This window comes from Montipora foliosa, chromosome 8 (assembly GCF_036669935.1).
Source record: "Montipora foliosa isolate CH-2021 chromosome 8, ASM3666993v2, whole genome shotgun sequence".
NCBI lineage: Eukaryota > Metazoa > Cnidaria > Anthozoa > Scleractinia > Acroporidae > Montipora > Montipora foliosa.
In genome coordinates, this window is record NC_090876.1 from 8,206,042 (window position 1) to 8,223,802 (window position 17,761).

A 17,761-nucleotide genomic window follows, 5' to 3' on the forward strand; every position below is an offset into this window, starting at 1 on the left:
TCGTCAATGATATGCCTCTTCACGTTCAAAAGTCAACTATGGACATTTACGCAGATGATACCACCTTGTCTTCGAGTTCAAACTGGAAAACCATACAATCATTAAATCAAGCATTGTCACTAGATCTGTGTAAAGAAGAGAGATGGGCCAGAGAAAACAAAATGTATATGAATATGCAAAAAACAAAAGCTCTGTTGGTAACGGGGAAGCGTGTACGGAAGCGCATAGTTCAAGATTCAGGAAAACTGGAAGTAAAAACGGATAACGCAGAAATTGTAAACGTTAAAAACCATACACTTCTTGGTATGATCATCGATGAAGATCTAACTTACGAAGCGCATGTTGACGAACTTTGCAATAAACTTTCAAAGCGACTTGGCCTCTTACGCCATATTAGCCCCTGCTTAAAGAAAAATCAGAGAATAATCTATTTTAACGCAATAATAAAACCACTTATGATGAATGCAAGCCAAGTATGGACATTGTGCAACAAGGAGGCACTCGAGAGAGTTCTCCGCATGCAGAAACGGGCCGCACGTATTATTCTTGAAGCACAACGCACTAGTCGAACAGTAACATTGTTTAACAACTTAAGCTGGATCCCCTTTTATAATGAAGCGTATATAAAGCGTTGTGAACTGGCCTATAAACGGATAAATAGTACTTTACCCAGCTATTTAAATACATCCCTTAGAAAAAACTCCGATGTACACCAAAGAACACGAGAAATTGTAATTTAAATTTATTGTGCCCCCTCCACAAAAACATCTCAGAGGGTGGACACACCTTTGCCGTAAGGACGGTAAAGGACTGGAATAATTTGCCTCGATCATTAAAAACAAGTAAGTCTTTAAAATCCTTTAAGGCTGAATTATGGAAAAGAGTACTAAATTCTCAGAAGACAAGGGGATCGCTTGATATAAATTAATGACAATACATAGTCTTTTGTATGCATTTCGTTTTTAAATCGATTTGTCTAGTTATTATACAAAAATTTGGTTTTATCAACGGAGTTGATAATGTAAATTGGCCACCGTACAGAGATTCTAAAAGCTTAGCTTAGCTTTTAGAATCTCTGTACGGTGGCCAATTTACATTATCAACTCCGTTGATAAAACCAAATTTTTGTATACTACTTCCCCACCGACGCAGCACCACAGTTTCTTTAGAAGCTACCCCTTCATTCATTTGTCTAGTTATTAATTGAGTTCTAGGAATGTTTGTTTTCTTATTCTATTGTAAATAGTATCTATTCTTAATGTAGTTTTTATACATTGTAATTTTGTACCTTAAGAGGGCCACAAGTTCATCAGTAATGTTAGTTATCGTCACGTGGTACCCTATCGTAAAATAAAGTCTCTCTCTCTCTCTCTCTCTATCACAGTGACATTGCTCAAAATTATGCCTCAAAATGCACTAGATTGTATCTCAGCGCATATTCATTTCAAAAAAAAACTCCGAGGGAAGGGGAAGGGGCATGCCACCGGATCCCCTCTAGGAAGCTCGTGGCCTTCGGCCACTCGGGACTTCTCCCCCAAACGATAAATCCTAGATACAACCCTGAACATGATTAGCGATGGACTTACGCAGACGTCCCTATTCCGCGTGTGACAAAGGAAATAGGAGACGTCTGCATGCGGGCTATTTCAACAAGGAGCTATTTAAAGTGCCCCTGTGTTCAACAGTCATAAATTTGAAGAATACCACGAGAAGAGGGATTCAAGCACCTGAAAGTGACACCAGGATGAGTCGAGGGCCACGGCGACGTAGGAAGATTTATGCAGAGGATACAGAAGACCGCACGGATCGCTGCATTGGAGGGCAACCCGGGGAGGGATGGTGTGTGCAGGGGAGTCAGGGCATACAGAGCAACTGAACATGCAACCACTGGAGTTCGCCCGAACAGAGTCATGTTCAGAAGGGAGTACAGGGAAAATTTCCTGACGTTAAGGGACTACCTAAACATTCCGACGACGATGATCCGCCATCGTGACAGAAAACAAAAACAGAAGATAAAGTAATACGCTGATAAGAGAAGATACAGCCATGATGAAAATCAAAGCTGGGGACACCTTACTGTGCAAGCAGGAACGGAAAAGCAGCCTGACGCCTCTGTATGACCGGGATCCGATGTTAGTTATTGGAGTCAAGGGAAGCATGATGATACCTACCAAAGGACAATGTTAAGATTCGCACCAGGAATTCTACCGATTGGAGGCTGCTTGAAAATGGGTGCAGGGAATCACTTCCTTGTGATTGATTATTCGGACAATGAAGGTGCATTTGAGTCCGCAGATGCTGTTCCAGTGGATAGGTCACGTGAACTTTGGCAAGGTCAAGAGCAGCCCGGAGAAAATAGTGGCACAGTGGAAGAGCAACTTAGGAAGAGAACAAATCACCCAAGATCAGACCGTGAAACAGAACAAAGACATGCGCCCTGTGACAGGCCCAGAAAGAAAATAACGTCTACAAAGGACACTAACTGACATTTGATATTTCTGAGTAGCAAATATACGTATACTATATAAGCGTCTACAAAGGACACCAAGACGATATCTATTTTAAAAAAGCCATGTTTATTTGTTCTTTTGTTTTTTATTATTATTTCTGTATGTGGTACATTTAGATAATTGCACCGTTGCACTTGTACAGTGCAATCAGTCCAGTCCAGAAATTCTTTGGTCTGAACGTCGTTCATAATGCATGAAAATCTCACTGCTGTCAATGTTTCTGAAGAAACGTATTAATCGATCACGACTCGATTACGTAAATTTGAAAAGATCCGAGTGCTGCAGTCGTGATTGCCACCAGAGGTACAGGAGACTCGTGGGACCAACGCATGCGTATTGACCGAACAGACATCTCGACGGATGTCACTCTTACAATTTTTAGGATTGTCAATTTTCTGCCCGGTTATGTTTTCAATCTTTTAAAATCATTGCTGGGTTGACATATTCAGTCCTTCCTTGGTGCGGGAATAAACGTTTCCTCAATACAACTGCAAGACATGCCTGACATGCAGGAAAACGTCCGTCAGAGCAGTTTGAAGTTAGCTTTTTTGCAGACTGTTTAAAGAAGAATTGAGTGAGTTTTACTCAAGAGCGTGTTTTTGTTATCTTCGAACTGAATTTGTTACCAACGCTTAAAAAAGTAAAAGACCCCAAAACGGGACAGGACATTACAAAATAATTTTCAGTATTGATCTTTTCAACTGCAGCTCAGCTGGGGACAAAGCAATTGACAAAGCCTAGTCTTCTTGGTTGATTCATTCTTTTGTCGGGCTTTTCAAAGGCAAACCTCGCAGCTAATTAATTTAGATTACGACATTCAATCACAAAAAAGTTGTACACAACGGTTCAGTGACGGATGCAGCGGATGTTGTGAATGAGTTCTCGATTGTTCTAATACATTATCGGTTGACCTGACTGCACAAGAATCATTAAACACGTTAAAAATATTTTTTGTTTTGCGATCAGAAGAGAGTTTTCGTTGCCTTTGTTTGGTGGACTGGTGTGTATTAAAGAAAAGAATGGAAGAAAATGGAGCAGATAATTAATAGTTGACGTAGACAAGCGTGTGTAAATATGAAATAAAGTGTTACTTAAGGACAGTGCCTACTATTGTTAATGCGCACACGTTCTGCGCATTTCGAGATACTCGGATTTCCTATGGGTGGTGCTTAATTACTGACTTACAAGGATACTTTTGTGCGATTTAAAACTTTGCAGAGAAAGTAGAACTTAGCAATTGCCCTTGTCATCCAAAAAGAAAATTTGGCGTAATCACGCATTTTTCATAGGTAATTAAGCTTCAATTTGGAAAAGAACGCCATATATACATTGCTTTGTATTTTAAAAGTGTTTACAAATATTGTTGATTAATTATCTTTGAAAAATACGTGGTTACCCCCAATTTTCCTTTTGGATTTTAATAACAATTGTTAAGATCTGCTTCTCTGCATATTCATAAAGCGCGCAAAAATTGACTTTGAATTGGTAGGCACCCGTCCCTGACGTCCTTAAATGTTTATCATCTCAAGCTTTGCTGCATGTTCCCCCTTCCCCCCCCCCCCCTCCGGTTGAGTGAAGTACTCTTTCTAACGTAAGGCCTACTGCTTATCCATTAAAAAAAAAACATATGACAACCAAATATTTCCCCCAAAAATCAAATTAAAGCTATCTGAGATCGATATATTTATTTATGATTTTTATTTCATCGGTCTGATCGCGTGTTCATAGCGTTCTGCCTGAGGCCAAAGAATACTGTGACAATAAACCTCTCAAGTTTATGATAATCCATCAGAATAACTGACAAAAACAGTAAAATATACACATCCTGTAAAAGGTTAGCATGCACTTCGTGGCTGTGAAGTCGCTTTAATCCATGAAATAATACACGTAATTTGGCTGAAATATTACTGAATGTCACCTTCAATCGAAGAGAAACAATTAGCAACTTCATGAAAACCAGATGAAATCCTGGCAGTGATTTGGAGCTCTATTTAAAAATCTAAATAATCTCAAACGAATTTGTAAAGCCATCTTTTTTGAACCAACTTTAATTTTTCTTAACTATTACAAAATCTTGCATTCTTGCTGTGTTAACTGCGGCCCATAATTAGCAACACCAGTTAACTTGCCCACTTGTCTATCAGAACTTGGACCAACACTGTCTATGAAAGGACTTCAAAAATCTTCACATTTATAGGCCGAAAATCAGATCACTTCAGTTATTGCAAGTTAATTTGTTATTAAGCTTTCAGTTTTACTTTGCTGAATTCTTCACACAACATGATTTGATATTCGGCCTGAGGGTATTGACTGTAAAGAGAGCCGTAGAAATAAATTTCACGATCAATGTCTTGACGTAGTCCACAAGTGTCAACGGCATTCGGTACTCAATTCGGTTTTTGGAAAAAAAGACTGTTTCACTACGAATAAGTCGGCGATGTGATAATTTTGTTTTTCTAGCTCTTTCTAAGAATTTGCCTTTTGCAGAGTGACTAGTATAATCACAAGAGTCGGAGTGAAGGGAGCTTGCATTTTGCTGAAAAAAAAACTAGGTAAGACTATTTTATTAGTTATTTCAGCTTCCAAAATGACCCACTACCTACTTTGTTTCGAAATTTCAAGTTCTTCTTTGTCACGATGATTCAATGTTTAATTGATGCCTTGGCGACTAGTTTAATTTGCTTTCAGCTGGCGAAGGTTACTACAGGTCAATGATGGTATTTGGTGTTTATTCGGCCCGAGGGTATTACTAAAAGACAGTAAGGAGATCATTAGAACTGAAGATCACGACAAACAAAGATGTCACAAGTGATCCACAAGCGTCTAAGGCATATTCCTTTTGAGTAATGGTCGATAAATACGCCCCCCCTTAAACCAGAACGAAAAATTGATTTTTTTTTTATCTAGCGTTTGCCAAGAATTTGATCTTTTGGTGATTTGTTGACACAAATTATATCAATACAAATATTAGTCGGACCGAAGGGGCAGGGGTGCATTTTGTTAACACATACAGTACTTTAAAAAAACTATCGTATTAGTTATTTTAACTTTCAAAATGACGCACTACTGATTTTGTTCCAAAACTCTTTTTTGTCACACTGATTAGATCTTTCATGACTGGCGCCTTCGCGTCTAGTTTTGTTTTTAGCTCGCAGAGTGAGGTTAGTGCGGGTCATTGGACATGTTTAATGAAGTGATTGAGTGCCAAGCCATGCCCTTATTTAGAATGATCATTGCTGTCAATCTCGGCCTTATAAACGACGCCACTACTTTCACCACTCCCAGATCAGAAGCAAACTCGACGACAATCAAACAAGACTGAAATGGATTTTTTAAGGGAAGCGTTGACTCCCAAAACTTTTAATAAGATCAGTTATGTGCTAGTTTTAGTTTGGATTTTTCTTGGTTTAGCAGCGACTGGGATATTTTCAGAGTTGGAAATCAGTGAACCCAGGTTCGACTTTGGCTGCGTTGTGAAAACCGGCAGCGACAAGGATTTCATCCGAAGAAAGTGCTTCGACCAGTACCAAAAGAAAATCAACAAACTCGGCATTCCTCCCTACGCCTTCATCATTGTTAATTTCTTCGCGATTTTCATTGTTTCCCTCGTATACTCGCAGTACGTCAAGTCAACAGTTTATAGACTCGAGGGCGGTTACGAAGATGCCAAAGGAGAGCGCAGGAATCCAAGCCGAAGGCGTCGGCTTTTCTTCTCGTATTTATCTCAACTTGCCGCAAAATTTGCTCTGGGAATCATTTTCATTGTCTTCCTGGAAACTGACTTATTTTATCCCGGGCGCTTTCCCACAGATTTTACCTGTCGTGTTGAAAAAGGTAATGATTCGGGGGATCTATCTACGAACCAGACACAATCAACACTTTACAAATGTTTCAGTCAGAGAGCATCGAATAAGACCTTCTGGATCAATGCTGTGACAGTCGTTAACGGCATTTTCGCATTTTTTGCTTTAGTGGAGATTGTCTGGATCTTATCACGAGCTAAGAAAGGAAGAACTTTTATGGACAATCGACAGTTTTATGCTGATCATTTGAGATCGAACTCGGATCAACAACAGGAAACACCTCAAGAAGAAATACCGTTAACTGAGGTAGAAAGTGGTTGTCAACCTGCAGTACAGGAAGCCGTCACTGTCCAAAATGCTCCTTCATCACTGAATACGGGTGAAGCGGAAGAACTCGCTCGAGAGCAACTTGTGTTGACAGAAGCCATTAAAAAAATGAAGGATGATTGCTTAAATTCCACGGAGCGACTCCATGACTTGAAGCAACCTTTTCGACGGAAGCCAGGCGAAGGCCCAAAACCCAATGATCTAAAAACTGATCAAATTTATGTCAAAGTGGCAATCCATGAAGGCAGAGCTTTTTATGTCTTCGCGAAAAATAGAAGCGAGCAGCTCAAACAATACCCGCCCAATTCTAAGGACTGTCTGTACGCCACGCCAGACGATCTCATTGACAAACAACACAAGAATGTCCTTGTTGTTGGACGTCCTGGCATAGGAAAGACATTGCTAAGCACTAAAATCCTTCGAATGTGGGCATCTGGTGAAGCGCTCAATAGAGATCAAGATGACAAAAAACACATTGTTGTTGTGTTCCTCCTGAAATTCAGGCGCTTTACAAGCAATCCATTGCTTAGTCTCCGTGAACTGTTGGCTGAAGCAGAAACAGTGGAGCAGTTGGATGACGCTGTGTGGGATTTCCTCATTAAGAACCCAAAGCGAGTTCTTTTTATTTTTGACGGAGTCGATGAATATTCTGCGAAAGAGGATATCGCTAGAAAAGACCACACATATTACAAGAATACCTTGGAGGAGAAGATGCCCGTTTCCGCCTTATTTAACAAACTAGCTGGAGGACAACTTCTTCGTGGTCTAAACATAGTCACAACAACAAGACCAACGGCAGTGACCTGTGTTGAAGATGTGAACTTTGATAGAACAGTCGAAATCCTTGGATTTACGTCCGAAAAGGTTGAAGACTATGTCGAAAAGTTTACACAAGGAGTTCGCGACGCAAAGGACAAAATTTGGGGACACATTAAGTCGAACATGAACCTGTTTTCATTGTGCTACATCCCAGTGAACTGTTTTCTCATTTGTTCTTGTCTTTGGGAAATTATCAGTCTCACTGATACAAGACACACCGGGCTCCCTACAAGAATGACTGATATTTACGCGATGGTTGTAAAGATTCTGTTTTTTAAACACAATCGGCGAAGCAGCGCTCAAGGTAATCTCAAAGATTACATGTACTTGCCGTTTAACAAGCTCCCAAATGATCACAAAGAAATTTTCAAGAGGCTGGGAGAAATTGCTTTTGAGGGAGTAAAACAAGGAAGATTGCTGTTTGAGTCAAGCGAAGTCAGTGGTTTGGAAGATTGTGGACTTCTTCACAGATTGCCAGACGTCAAATCCTGTTTTAATGAGCCACCGAAAGCCCAATACTGCTTCACACACTTGACTCTGCAGGAGTTCTTCGCTGCAAAACGTTTGACTGAGTCCTTGAATAAAAGAGAACTCGAAAACTTTGTGTCAGAACACATTAACGATGGTGCATGGCAAATGGTGCTGCAGTTTGTGGCTGGATTACTCGATCCTGATCCAGAAACAGAGAGCTCAAACAGCGACATTTTTATCAAACTGCTTCCTATATCGACTGAGAAGAAAAAAACACTGACCTGTTGGCCAGCTAGTAAAGACAGACACCTAGCACTGAACTTATGTAAGTGTTTGTACGAGATTGATGATGAAAAACAGCAGGCAGTGTTACAAAACAAAATTGAGGAAATTGGCTTTAACGCCGTAGATCTTAGTCAGTGTTCACTCGGGCCTGTTGACTTTGCTGCTGTCTCGCATTTCTTAGAAAATGCTTCGGGAGTTTTGAGTATGAATTTGCAGTCGAATGATCTTGGTTCATTGGGTGCAAAAGAAGTGCAAAAGTTTCTTGTCAATACTGGATGCAAACTAAACAGATTAAACCTCAGTAGTAACAAGTTCACTGATAAAGCAGCCGAGCATTTATCAGCAGCACTAAAGCACAGTAATTGCAAACTAAACAGCTTAAACCTCAGTAGTAACAAGTTAACTGATGAAGGAGCCGAGCATTTATCAGCAGCACTAAAGCACAGTAATTGCAAACTAAACAGCTTAAACCTCCAACATAACAAGTTAACTGATAAAGGAGCCGAGCATTTATCAGCAGCACTAAAGCACAGTAATTTCAAACTAAACAACTTAAACCTCAGGGATAACAAGTTAACTGATAAAGGAGCCGAGCATTTATCAGCCGCACTAAAGGACAGTAATTGCAAACTAAACTACTTAAACCTCAGGGGTAACAATATAACTAATCAAGCCGCCTTCCGTAAATCAGTGAAGCACATTAATTGCACAGTTTTAGTTTGAATAAACTTAAACCCTAAAAACACGCAGTCGTTTCATTTCGACGTTTTTTAGCTTACGAAATTGAAAGTTTGAAGTTAGGACGGTTACTAAATCAGTACGAGAAAAACTGAAGGTTTAAATATTTCAACCCTTTGTATATAAAGGAGCCATGGATTCGTGAAAGCCTTTTTAAATAACAAAATTATTATAGGTTCAAACATAACAGATGAATGAACATTACAAGAGCAACAAAGTCAAACAAATTTGACAGTAAATTTAGTTTATTACACTGTGACATACGAGCGATTTCATTTAAAATCCAGCTTACCAAAAATAGCTTTGCAAAGAAAAAATGTCCAACTATTTCGTAAATCAAACAACTTTTTTGAAGTGTCTATGGTCTCTGTGTAAAACATTTCAAAGCTCAGCTCCTTGCACTTCTTCCCAATGAACCTTTTATTATTCAATGCTTAAGTAACTTAAATTCGTACTGATACTTTCTTTAGTTCCATTCTTCAGTTGTAGTTTTTGTGTAAAGTCCATTGTAAACTAATAGCACAGGATCGTGTTTCAAATGCGCCATCGAGTATATTTTTCTTGTAAATATTGGTTTTGGTGGAAAACAAAAAAATGCTGAGTTGATATTCAACTACTTTGCTGATGTCATCTACGGATCCAAATGAACCAATCAAAAAGAAGTTTGTTGTTGAATTAACCAATCAAAAAAAGAGTGAAAAAAGTGTCTTATTTTCTAAGAGGTCCAACTCATTACTGAAATGAACCAATCAGGAAAGTTGATGTGAAATTTGGATCCTAACTTTCACAGTTTTCACTTGCTGTAAATTTTTAATGTAACTACACCACAAGGTGGTGTGAGAGGTAGTAAACAAAGTAGTTCCTAAAACAAATTGCCCTTCGAGGAAGACAAGAAAATAGTGAAAAGTTTGTAAATAATATTTCACCTTTTACTTTTTAATTGCTTTGTAAAACTCAATTATCAATATATAACCGAAGATTTGTCACAATGCATGCTTGAAATTGTTTACAAGTAATGGTTTGTAACATTTGAAAAAGTAGTTGTGGTTTAATTAAAATTTTGAGATGAAGTTTTGTGTTTTGTGACTCACTTTGTCCTTTCACGCTACGCTCTCCATTCTTGATGATGACTGCCCTGTGTTTTTGAGTTCTACTCCCAGCCCCTGAAAATTATTCATTTTAAAATTCTAAAAATCAGAAAGAAACTCCACCTTTAGTAATTTATTGCTTTTGCCATTTTAGCCCTCCCAATTTCAAGCAAAAAGTAAAAATAAGAAGTAAAACATCTGTCATTTTACCGATATCCACGTTTATTATTTTTTTTGATATCTCGTCGAGAATACTGAAAGTACCATTTGCGAGCTTCAAGATTTTCGAATCTTCTGGCGGAGAATTCCCCCAGAACCGCATACAAGTTTGCCTCTGTTAGCCCCCTCAATACAAAATACGCTCCTCCGTCCCTGAATAACGTGAAGGAGTGTGAAAGCTGAGTTTTTCACCAACTCCCTCAAGAATACTCCTTTGCATGCAAGCGAGGCTGTGATGTAGCACTATTACCCCACCCACGATAACAGGAGTTGTGACTTTACAGCGGAAAACGAAGGAATTTCGTGGGTCTTTTTTAATGTTCGGTTTTTGTTTTCGGCGGGATTCTGCAATCTACTCCACTCCGGATTTTTATGACTTTATGTTTTTTATGCGAAAATCATTCGCGAATACAAATCCCTTCTCCCTCCCTTCCCCACCGGTACACGAGTTAGAAGAAGGCACAGACCCACCATTGCAGTTGAGTTGGAGAAGAATCAACAAGCGAAATTGCAGGACTTCCTTCTTGAGATTATCGGGGCTTAAATGGAATGGGAACTTTCCACAAAAGAGCAAAAATTTTCCTTTCTCGTGTTTTTTTTCGATAGTTTGGAGTCCTCTTCATAATATTTTCGTCGTTGTTTATTTGTCCTGTTTTCAGCAAATCGAACATTCCTGTGCTCTTCAGAGGAAATTATTGACTCCGAAAGCCGTGTTGATATTATTAGAGCTCCAAGAAGACAACAAGATCCCCAAGAAATCATGCAAATTTGGCAAAGTAGTTCTTGGAATAACATTAGCCACAGCACTTGGAATTGTTCTTGTCAATGTACCGTTTGTCACGCAAGCTCTGAGAAAAATTTGCCTTCCTTATGTGCCAGCGACGGAGAGACAAGTTGCTAATATTATAAAAACGGCAAAAACCTCTAAAAGGCAAGGATCGACGATGGTGGATTTGGGCAGTGGCAATGGGAGAGTGGCAAGTTTTAGTTTAAAACTCGTTTATCATTCCATACGTTGAAGGGGTAATTCTTGGGTTGCACCGTCACGCAATTAAAAAATATTTCGAAAACTATTCAGTGAATAAACTCAAGGAATTACATTGTTATAGGAGATAAATATTTAAGGCACTTCTCCAAGTTTTAGGTCCGCACGTTTTCCCGATCTTCAAATATTTGTCGAAATATTTTGCACAAATTTACAGAGCCCAGTATCAGGGCCCACCACCCAGAGCCCACCATGTTGGTGTACCTCCAAGGGTCACCAACATGGCGGCCGGAAAATAGTGTAAACATCTGGATCTTACTTTGGCCATCTAGGCCACTTATTATCTGAACTGACCAAGCAAACATTTAGATAAGCACTTTTCCTAGTACTTTAACCTCTAAAAAGGCTAAAAATCCCGACTGGATAAGTATATATTTTTCGACAGACACATTCATAGCTGTATGTCACGCACCTCCATAACTCTGAAATTTAAAATGTTACGGTTTCTAGACAACGCATGTTCTTGAGCTGAAAAGTTGTTACAGATATAAATTTACTCCCTCTCATGACTGATGAAGATAATAACTTTGGTGGCTCTTTAGTTTCGGATTTTACAAAATGATGACGTCACATGCAACCCAAGAATAGGCCCTTTGCGTGACCATGTCACGTGAGAACGGTGACCTTGTGTGAACCTGTCCACACTTATCCGGATATTTTTGAATCCTCAACTTTTATTCTCGGGATTAAAAACTATTCCCATCCACACGTAGCGTATTCAAATCAAATTTGCCTGTCTATACGGCTATCCGAAACATATCCGGATTCAATGTAGTACTCAGTCCTGACTCCTCAAGGAGACAGAGGTAACAGAGCATGTGCCATGAAGCCCTCGGCAGCAATCTTAAGAAAGGAACTGGATCTGGATTTAGTGTCCACACAGTTCTGGATTCCTAGTGGATTTAAAAATATCCATTTTGGAGAGTGTATTAAAAGAATTCCAGATTTGCCAGCGAATTCGCCAGATATGTGTGAACAGAAGGCGTATCTGCAAAGAAAAAAATTGCAGATTCAAAAATATCTGGATATGTGTGGACGGGGCCTGAATCCTAAAAAAATGGTTGTGGTACAAAATAGATGCCAGAAATGGAAGGAGCGTGATGAAATTAGTGAGAATGTCGATTTGAGACCACTGACATTTAGGTGAGAGATTTTACAGTGATTTTAATGCTTAAAAACTTTAACTGAGATTTATATGGAAAACAGCTGCTGGATGGCAAACTTTGCCTCCAGTACTCAATTCTTTAAAATTAATTACAATTTTTAGAGTTTCATACGTACTGTTCTAAAATCACGTTTTGTACCACAACCATTTTTTATAATAATTATTGACAAGGTCACATGGCACGGTCATGGGAAGGGCCTACTCACCAATGAATAAAAGGATAATGATGATGATGAAACGGGCCTTCTTACTTGAATTTTCTCAATGATTTGGTCACGAAATGACAGCAAAACCATCAATCATAATGATCATTGTATCATTAATAATTATTACGTACATACTTGGATGTAGTTTTGTTCAGATACGTGCTAAGTTCTGCACATAGGAACATGGCATTGTTCTATTGCCAAAATTGTGGTTTTGTCTGTTTGAATTCCTGTTACATTAAGTGTTTTACTGTCGTAAATGTTTTTGTTTTGAAGCTGGTACAATGTTAAAGCCTCTTGGTCAGGGTAAGACTATTAGCTCTTGGACTGCCTGTCAATGAAGTTTGATTTTGACTCTCTGGCAGGTATTTGCCGCTGCTAGACATGGTTACCAAGCTCATGGATATGAATTAAATCATTGGCTGGTCTGGTATTCAAAACTGCAGGCAAGACTACATGAAGGACTCCGTAAGAAGGACACATTTTCCAGAGCTGACTTGTGGAAGTTGAGAAATTCACTTAACTCCTGGCATTAAAGTGGTCTTAGTCTAGAATCTGGCTGGCTATAGTGGAAGTTCCTATATTTACCCATCACTCAGCAAAGTGTAGCTGTTAAAATAATGAAGCATTTACACAACACATTTTAATGCCACATTTCATGTGCTAAATCTGCTGAGTGGGAGTTCCTATTTCCTGACTGCACAAAAACTCAGGGTAAGGAATATCTTAGACATAATCTGTTGCCTTTGCTTTCACAAATGCAAATGGTCTGATTTTGTAAGATTCTTTGTTAGGCCAGTAAACTGAGGTCCTGCATCATAACCTTAAAGTCTGTAAAAACCCTGTGAGAAAACAATAATTATAGTAAGAATCCTCTTCATAATACTGGTCGTAGCGGGTCTTTCAGTTTCAGCAATGATTTTTTTGCATTCCAGCTGTACTAAAGTCGGGGCAAAAAGAAAGTTTGCAGGACAACAGATGAGCACAAAGAAAACTTAAGAGGATGCATAGCCGAATGTAAATGACAATTTTGTTACCATTGTAAAAAAATTAAATAATAAATAAAAAGTACAATTGTAGTAAAAAGAAAAGAGGATTGGCTGTGTGTGTTCTGTGACTTGTTCTGTTATTAAGTTCTTTTAGACGAGACGTATGGTTAATACAGTCAAGCTAATAATGTCATGTGTGACCAGTATCCACAAAACTGACATAATCTTGGAGCTTCCAAGATTTGAATGGAATCTGGGAGATTTTTAAAACTACTCAGGTCATGCTTGACATAGCTTAACTGTGACACCTTTATTTTAGAAGGCTAAAAGTTCAAGCAATTGCACATTTAAATTACAAAGGCAGGATGGTTTTCGTTTGTTTTGGTGAGGCTATGGGTTAAGGGGTAGTGTGATTCTCTTTCTTGAAATTATTCTTGAGCCAACAAGGCAGTGATATTTCTTTGGTACATCCCAATTGGACATTATTCTCAGTGATCCTGTTCTTTTACTTACAGGTTAAACTCTGCAACTTGGACATTGTTGCATGATATTTGGAGTTGCTGAGATGGTAAGATTTTAAAGAAGCTTTTAAGATGTAACAGTTACTTTAGACATCATGTTTACGAGAGGTGTTTGTCCTTACCTCAATACAACTTTGACACATCTGTTTTAGCATTTTTACAGATCAGCTGGTTACTAGAAGATTGGTTTCTCAGCTAAAAAAGATCTTTCCAGCCAATCTCAAGCCTCACATGTTATACCCTTGGGAGTGAGATTACGGTCTGTCATGAGATATATATATATATATATATATATATATATATATATATTAGTCCTTATTGCCCCCAATGGGGCATAGGGCCGCAACAATGTCTCTTTTCCACCGGGTCTTGTCTTTCGCAATTGCCTGTGCCTCTCCCCATGACAAACCCATCTCACTAAGTTCAGTTTCCACAGTCTTCCTCCAGGTGGTTTTGGGTCTTCCCCTTTTTCTTTTGCCTGCAGGTGTCCACCTAAGGGCAACCTTGGGTATCCTCTCCGACGACATTCGTAATACATGTCCCATCCATCTAAGCCGGCGTTTCTTGATTTCAAGATCCATACTTGTGCACCCAGTCTTCTGATACAGGTCATTGTTGGAAATTTTATTGGGCCAGAAGATGTTGTAGATCCTTCGCAGACAGCTGTTGTGAAAAACATTGACTTTATTTATGTCCCTCTTGACAATTCTCCAGCATTCAGAGCCGTACAGTAGCACAGATTTAACGTTACTGTTGTAGATGCGCACTTTAGTCTTAAGGCTGTACTGCTTAGACTTCCAGATGTTTCTAAGTCTACTAAATGCACACCTGGCTTTGTTAAGCCTAGCCTTGATGTCTTTCTGGGCACTGTTATCTGTACTGATCACACTCCCGAGATAGGTAAACTCTTCAGTATGTTCCAACGGCTCTCCATTGATGTTGATTGGCCTTGATGCGTCGGAGTTGACACACATAATTTTGGATTTCTTTTTGCTGATGATCAGTCTCGTTTTCTTGGCATTTGTATTGAGATCGTCTGATTTCTCCTGAAGATGGGTAGGTGTTGAAGAAAGGATGGCAATATCATCAGCAAAATCAAGGTCTTGAAGGTGAGAGAAGATAGTCCACTGTATTGCACGAGAGCGCAGGGAAGTTGCTTGATGCATCACCCAGTCGATAGTATCAAGGAAGAGAATAGGCGAGAGTATGCAGCCCTGGCGCACTCCCGATTTTACTGGAAATGCTTCTGTAATGGTGTTTCCAAGGATGATACTACATTCGAAGTTGTCATAGAACATCTTGATAAGGTTGATAATCTTGGGAGGTAATCCATATGCTTGAAGGATCTTCCATAGACTCTCTCGGTGCACGCTATCGAATGCCTTTTGGAAATCGATAAAGTTAATGCAAAGAGATGTGTTCCATTCGAGAGACTGTTCCAGGATATTTCGTAAAGCAAAGATCTGATCCATACAACCTCGTCCTCTTCTAAACCCAGCCTGTTCTTCTCTGAGTGTTGAATCGATAGCGTTTTCAATGCGCTTAAGCAGTATCCTGCAAAATATCTTACTCGGTACAGAGAGTAGGGTAATTCCCCTCCAATTATCACAGTTGCCGAGATCGCCTCTCTTTGGAAGCGTGAATATAAGGCCTTTGGTCCAGTCATTTGGAATAACTTCTTGTTCCCAAATCTTTGAGAAGAGGTCCGTTAATAACCTAGATGCTGTATTAATGTCCGCTTTAAACAGCTCAGCTTGAAGTGAATCAATTCCTGGGGCTTTTCCGTTTTTCATGCTTTCAATTGCCGAGCGAACCTCTGCTGTGCCTGGGGGGCTGGTGCCTATATCAAGATATGATTCAGAAGGAGGTGGATCTGCTGGTTCCTCTGGGTCTGGCCGGTTAAGGACTTCTTCAAAGTGTTGCACCCACCTAGCAGCTTGCTCCCTTTCTGTTGTTATCGTCTGTCCCTGCTTGTCTTTTACTGGCATGCTGTGATTGGTGATGTTGCCACAAAGTTGCTTTGTGATCTTGTAAACTGTTCCAAAATCTTTCTTCTCTGCTGCTTCCTCAGCTTCGCTAGCCAGATTCTTGATGAAGTTCCTCTTGTCCTTTCTTGCACTCCGCTTGACTTCCCTATCTCTGATCTTATACTCCTGCTGTGTTCGTTCAATCTGCCCTGACGATTTAGTGTTCAACAACTTCTCCTTTGTCTTCCTCCTACCTTCTAGTCTGGCCCAAGTTTCAGCTGATAACCATTTCTTGGTCTTCTTTTTCTTAAAGCCAACAGTTTTCTTTGCAGCATCAGCATACGACTCCTTGAATCGATTCCACGAACACTCCACTGGGTCCTGATCTATTTCATCCTCAAGATCGGCGAGTGCAGCAAACCTGTTCTTAAGCTCAATGCTGAAGTTTCTTCTGACCTCTTGCGATTTCAATCGGTTGATGTCATACACTCTCCTGCGTTGTTTATTGGAGTCTACAGCCATAAGCTTAAGCTTAATTTTGGCGAATAACATGTAGTGATCACTGCACCCCGATAGACTTTTACATCCAGAAGGGATCTCCTCCACTTCCTGTTGATTATTACGTGGTCGATCTGATTGATTGTACGACCATCGGGGGATTTCCAGGTCAGTTTGTAAATGGTCTTGTGGGGGAAGATTGTACCCCCTATTATACAGTTATTGTTCAAACAAAAATCAACCAGCCTTTCTCCATTGTCATTAATACTCCCACAGCCATGCTTCCCCACAGCAGCTTCGCAGTTGCTGTTGTCCAGGCCAACTTTAGCATTAGTATCTCCCATTATCAGCAGCAAGTCATGTTGAGGGACTCTGGATACTTCATACTGGAGCTGTTCATACCATTCGTCTTTTACCTCATCCTCTGCCTCGTTAGTAGGGGCATAACATTGTAGTATAGTAAGCTTACAGTATTTGGAATGGAACCTTGCTCTGATGATTCTATCGCTGACAGGTTCCCATTCAATGAGGGTCTTTTCTATACTTCTGTTGATGATAAGGGCAACACCGTTTGCATGTGCATTTTCCTTTCCAGAAAACAAAATTGTAAAGCCGTCACTTGTCTTCTTCCTTCCTGCGCCAGTCCATCTACATTCACTAACACCAAGGATGTCCAGGTCATATCTTTCCATCTCCTTTGTAACCTGTGCCGCCTTACCTGTTTCAAACATTGTGCGGACATTCCATGTCGCAAGTCGTACCATCGTTTTGGGCCCAAGAAAATTACTCCTTGAGCTCATAGCTTCCCGTGATGGGTTTCCACTAGGAGCTGTCATACTGCCAAGCTCAGGAGCTTGGCTTGAAATTTCCATAGGACTCTGTGGATTTGAATTCATAGTTGCGGTTTCTGTAACTTGATGGTTTTTACGGGATGGGGTTGTTAGCCCCACGCCCAACCCCCAACCTGGAGGGCCAGTGGTTTTCTGTAGGGGTTTTCCTTCCCTTAGCACACAGGTTCCGGTTATGTAGAGGCGCCAGACACTCGCCTCTCGCCGCTGTCACTCGGCTGCCGAAGCATTCCCAGGGGCTACGATGACGGGGACGTGCGAC

General features: G+C 39.9%; 2 protein-coding genes and 1 pseudogene across 5 annotated transcripts in view; 2 read left to right on the forward strand and 1 right to left on the reverse strand.

The window, feature by feature from the left end:
* The first annotated feature begins 10,596 nt into the window (after positions 1-10,596).
* Positions 10,597-17,761, forward strand: part of LOC138012963 (coiled-coil domain-containing protein 93-like) — a 298,808-nt gene continuing 291,643 nt past the window's right edge. The window contains exons 1-2 of the transcript XR_011125129.1: positions 10,597-11,237; positions 13,042-13,181. The gene's annotated coding sequence lies outside the window, so the exon portion shown is untranslated. Of the gene's footprint in view, positions 11,238-13,041 lie in introns of the transcript that reaches the window.
* Positions 13,214-17,761, forward strand: part of LOC138012966 (coiled-coil domain-containing protein 93-like) — a 53,496-nt gene continuing 48,948 nt past the window's right edge. For all 4 annotated transcript variants that reach the window (XM_068859915.1, XM_068859914.1, XM_068859912.1 and 1 more), the window contains exons 1-3: positions 13,214-13,390; positions 13,612-13,693; positions 14,181-14,233. The gene's annotated coding sequence lies outside the window, so the exon portion shown is untranslated. The remainder of the gene's footprint in view (positions 13,391-13,611; positions 13,694-14,180; positions 14,234-17,761) is intronic.
* Positions 16,428-17,303, reverse strand: LOC138012786 (craniofacial development protein 2-like; annotated as a pseudogene).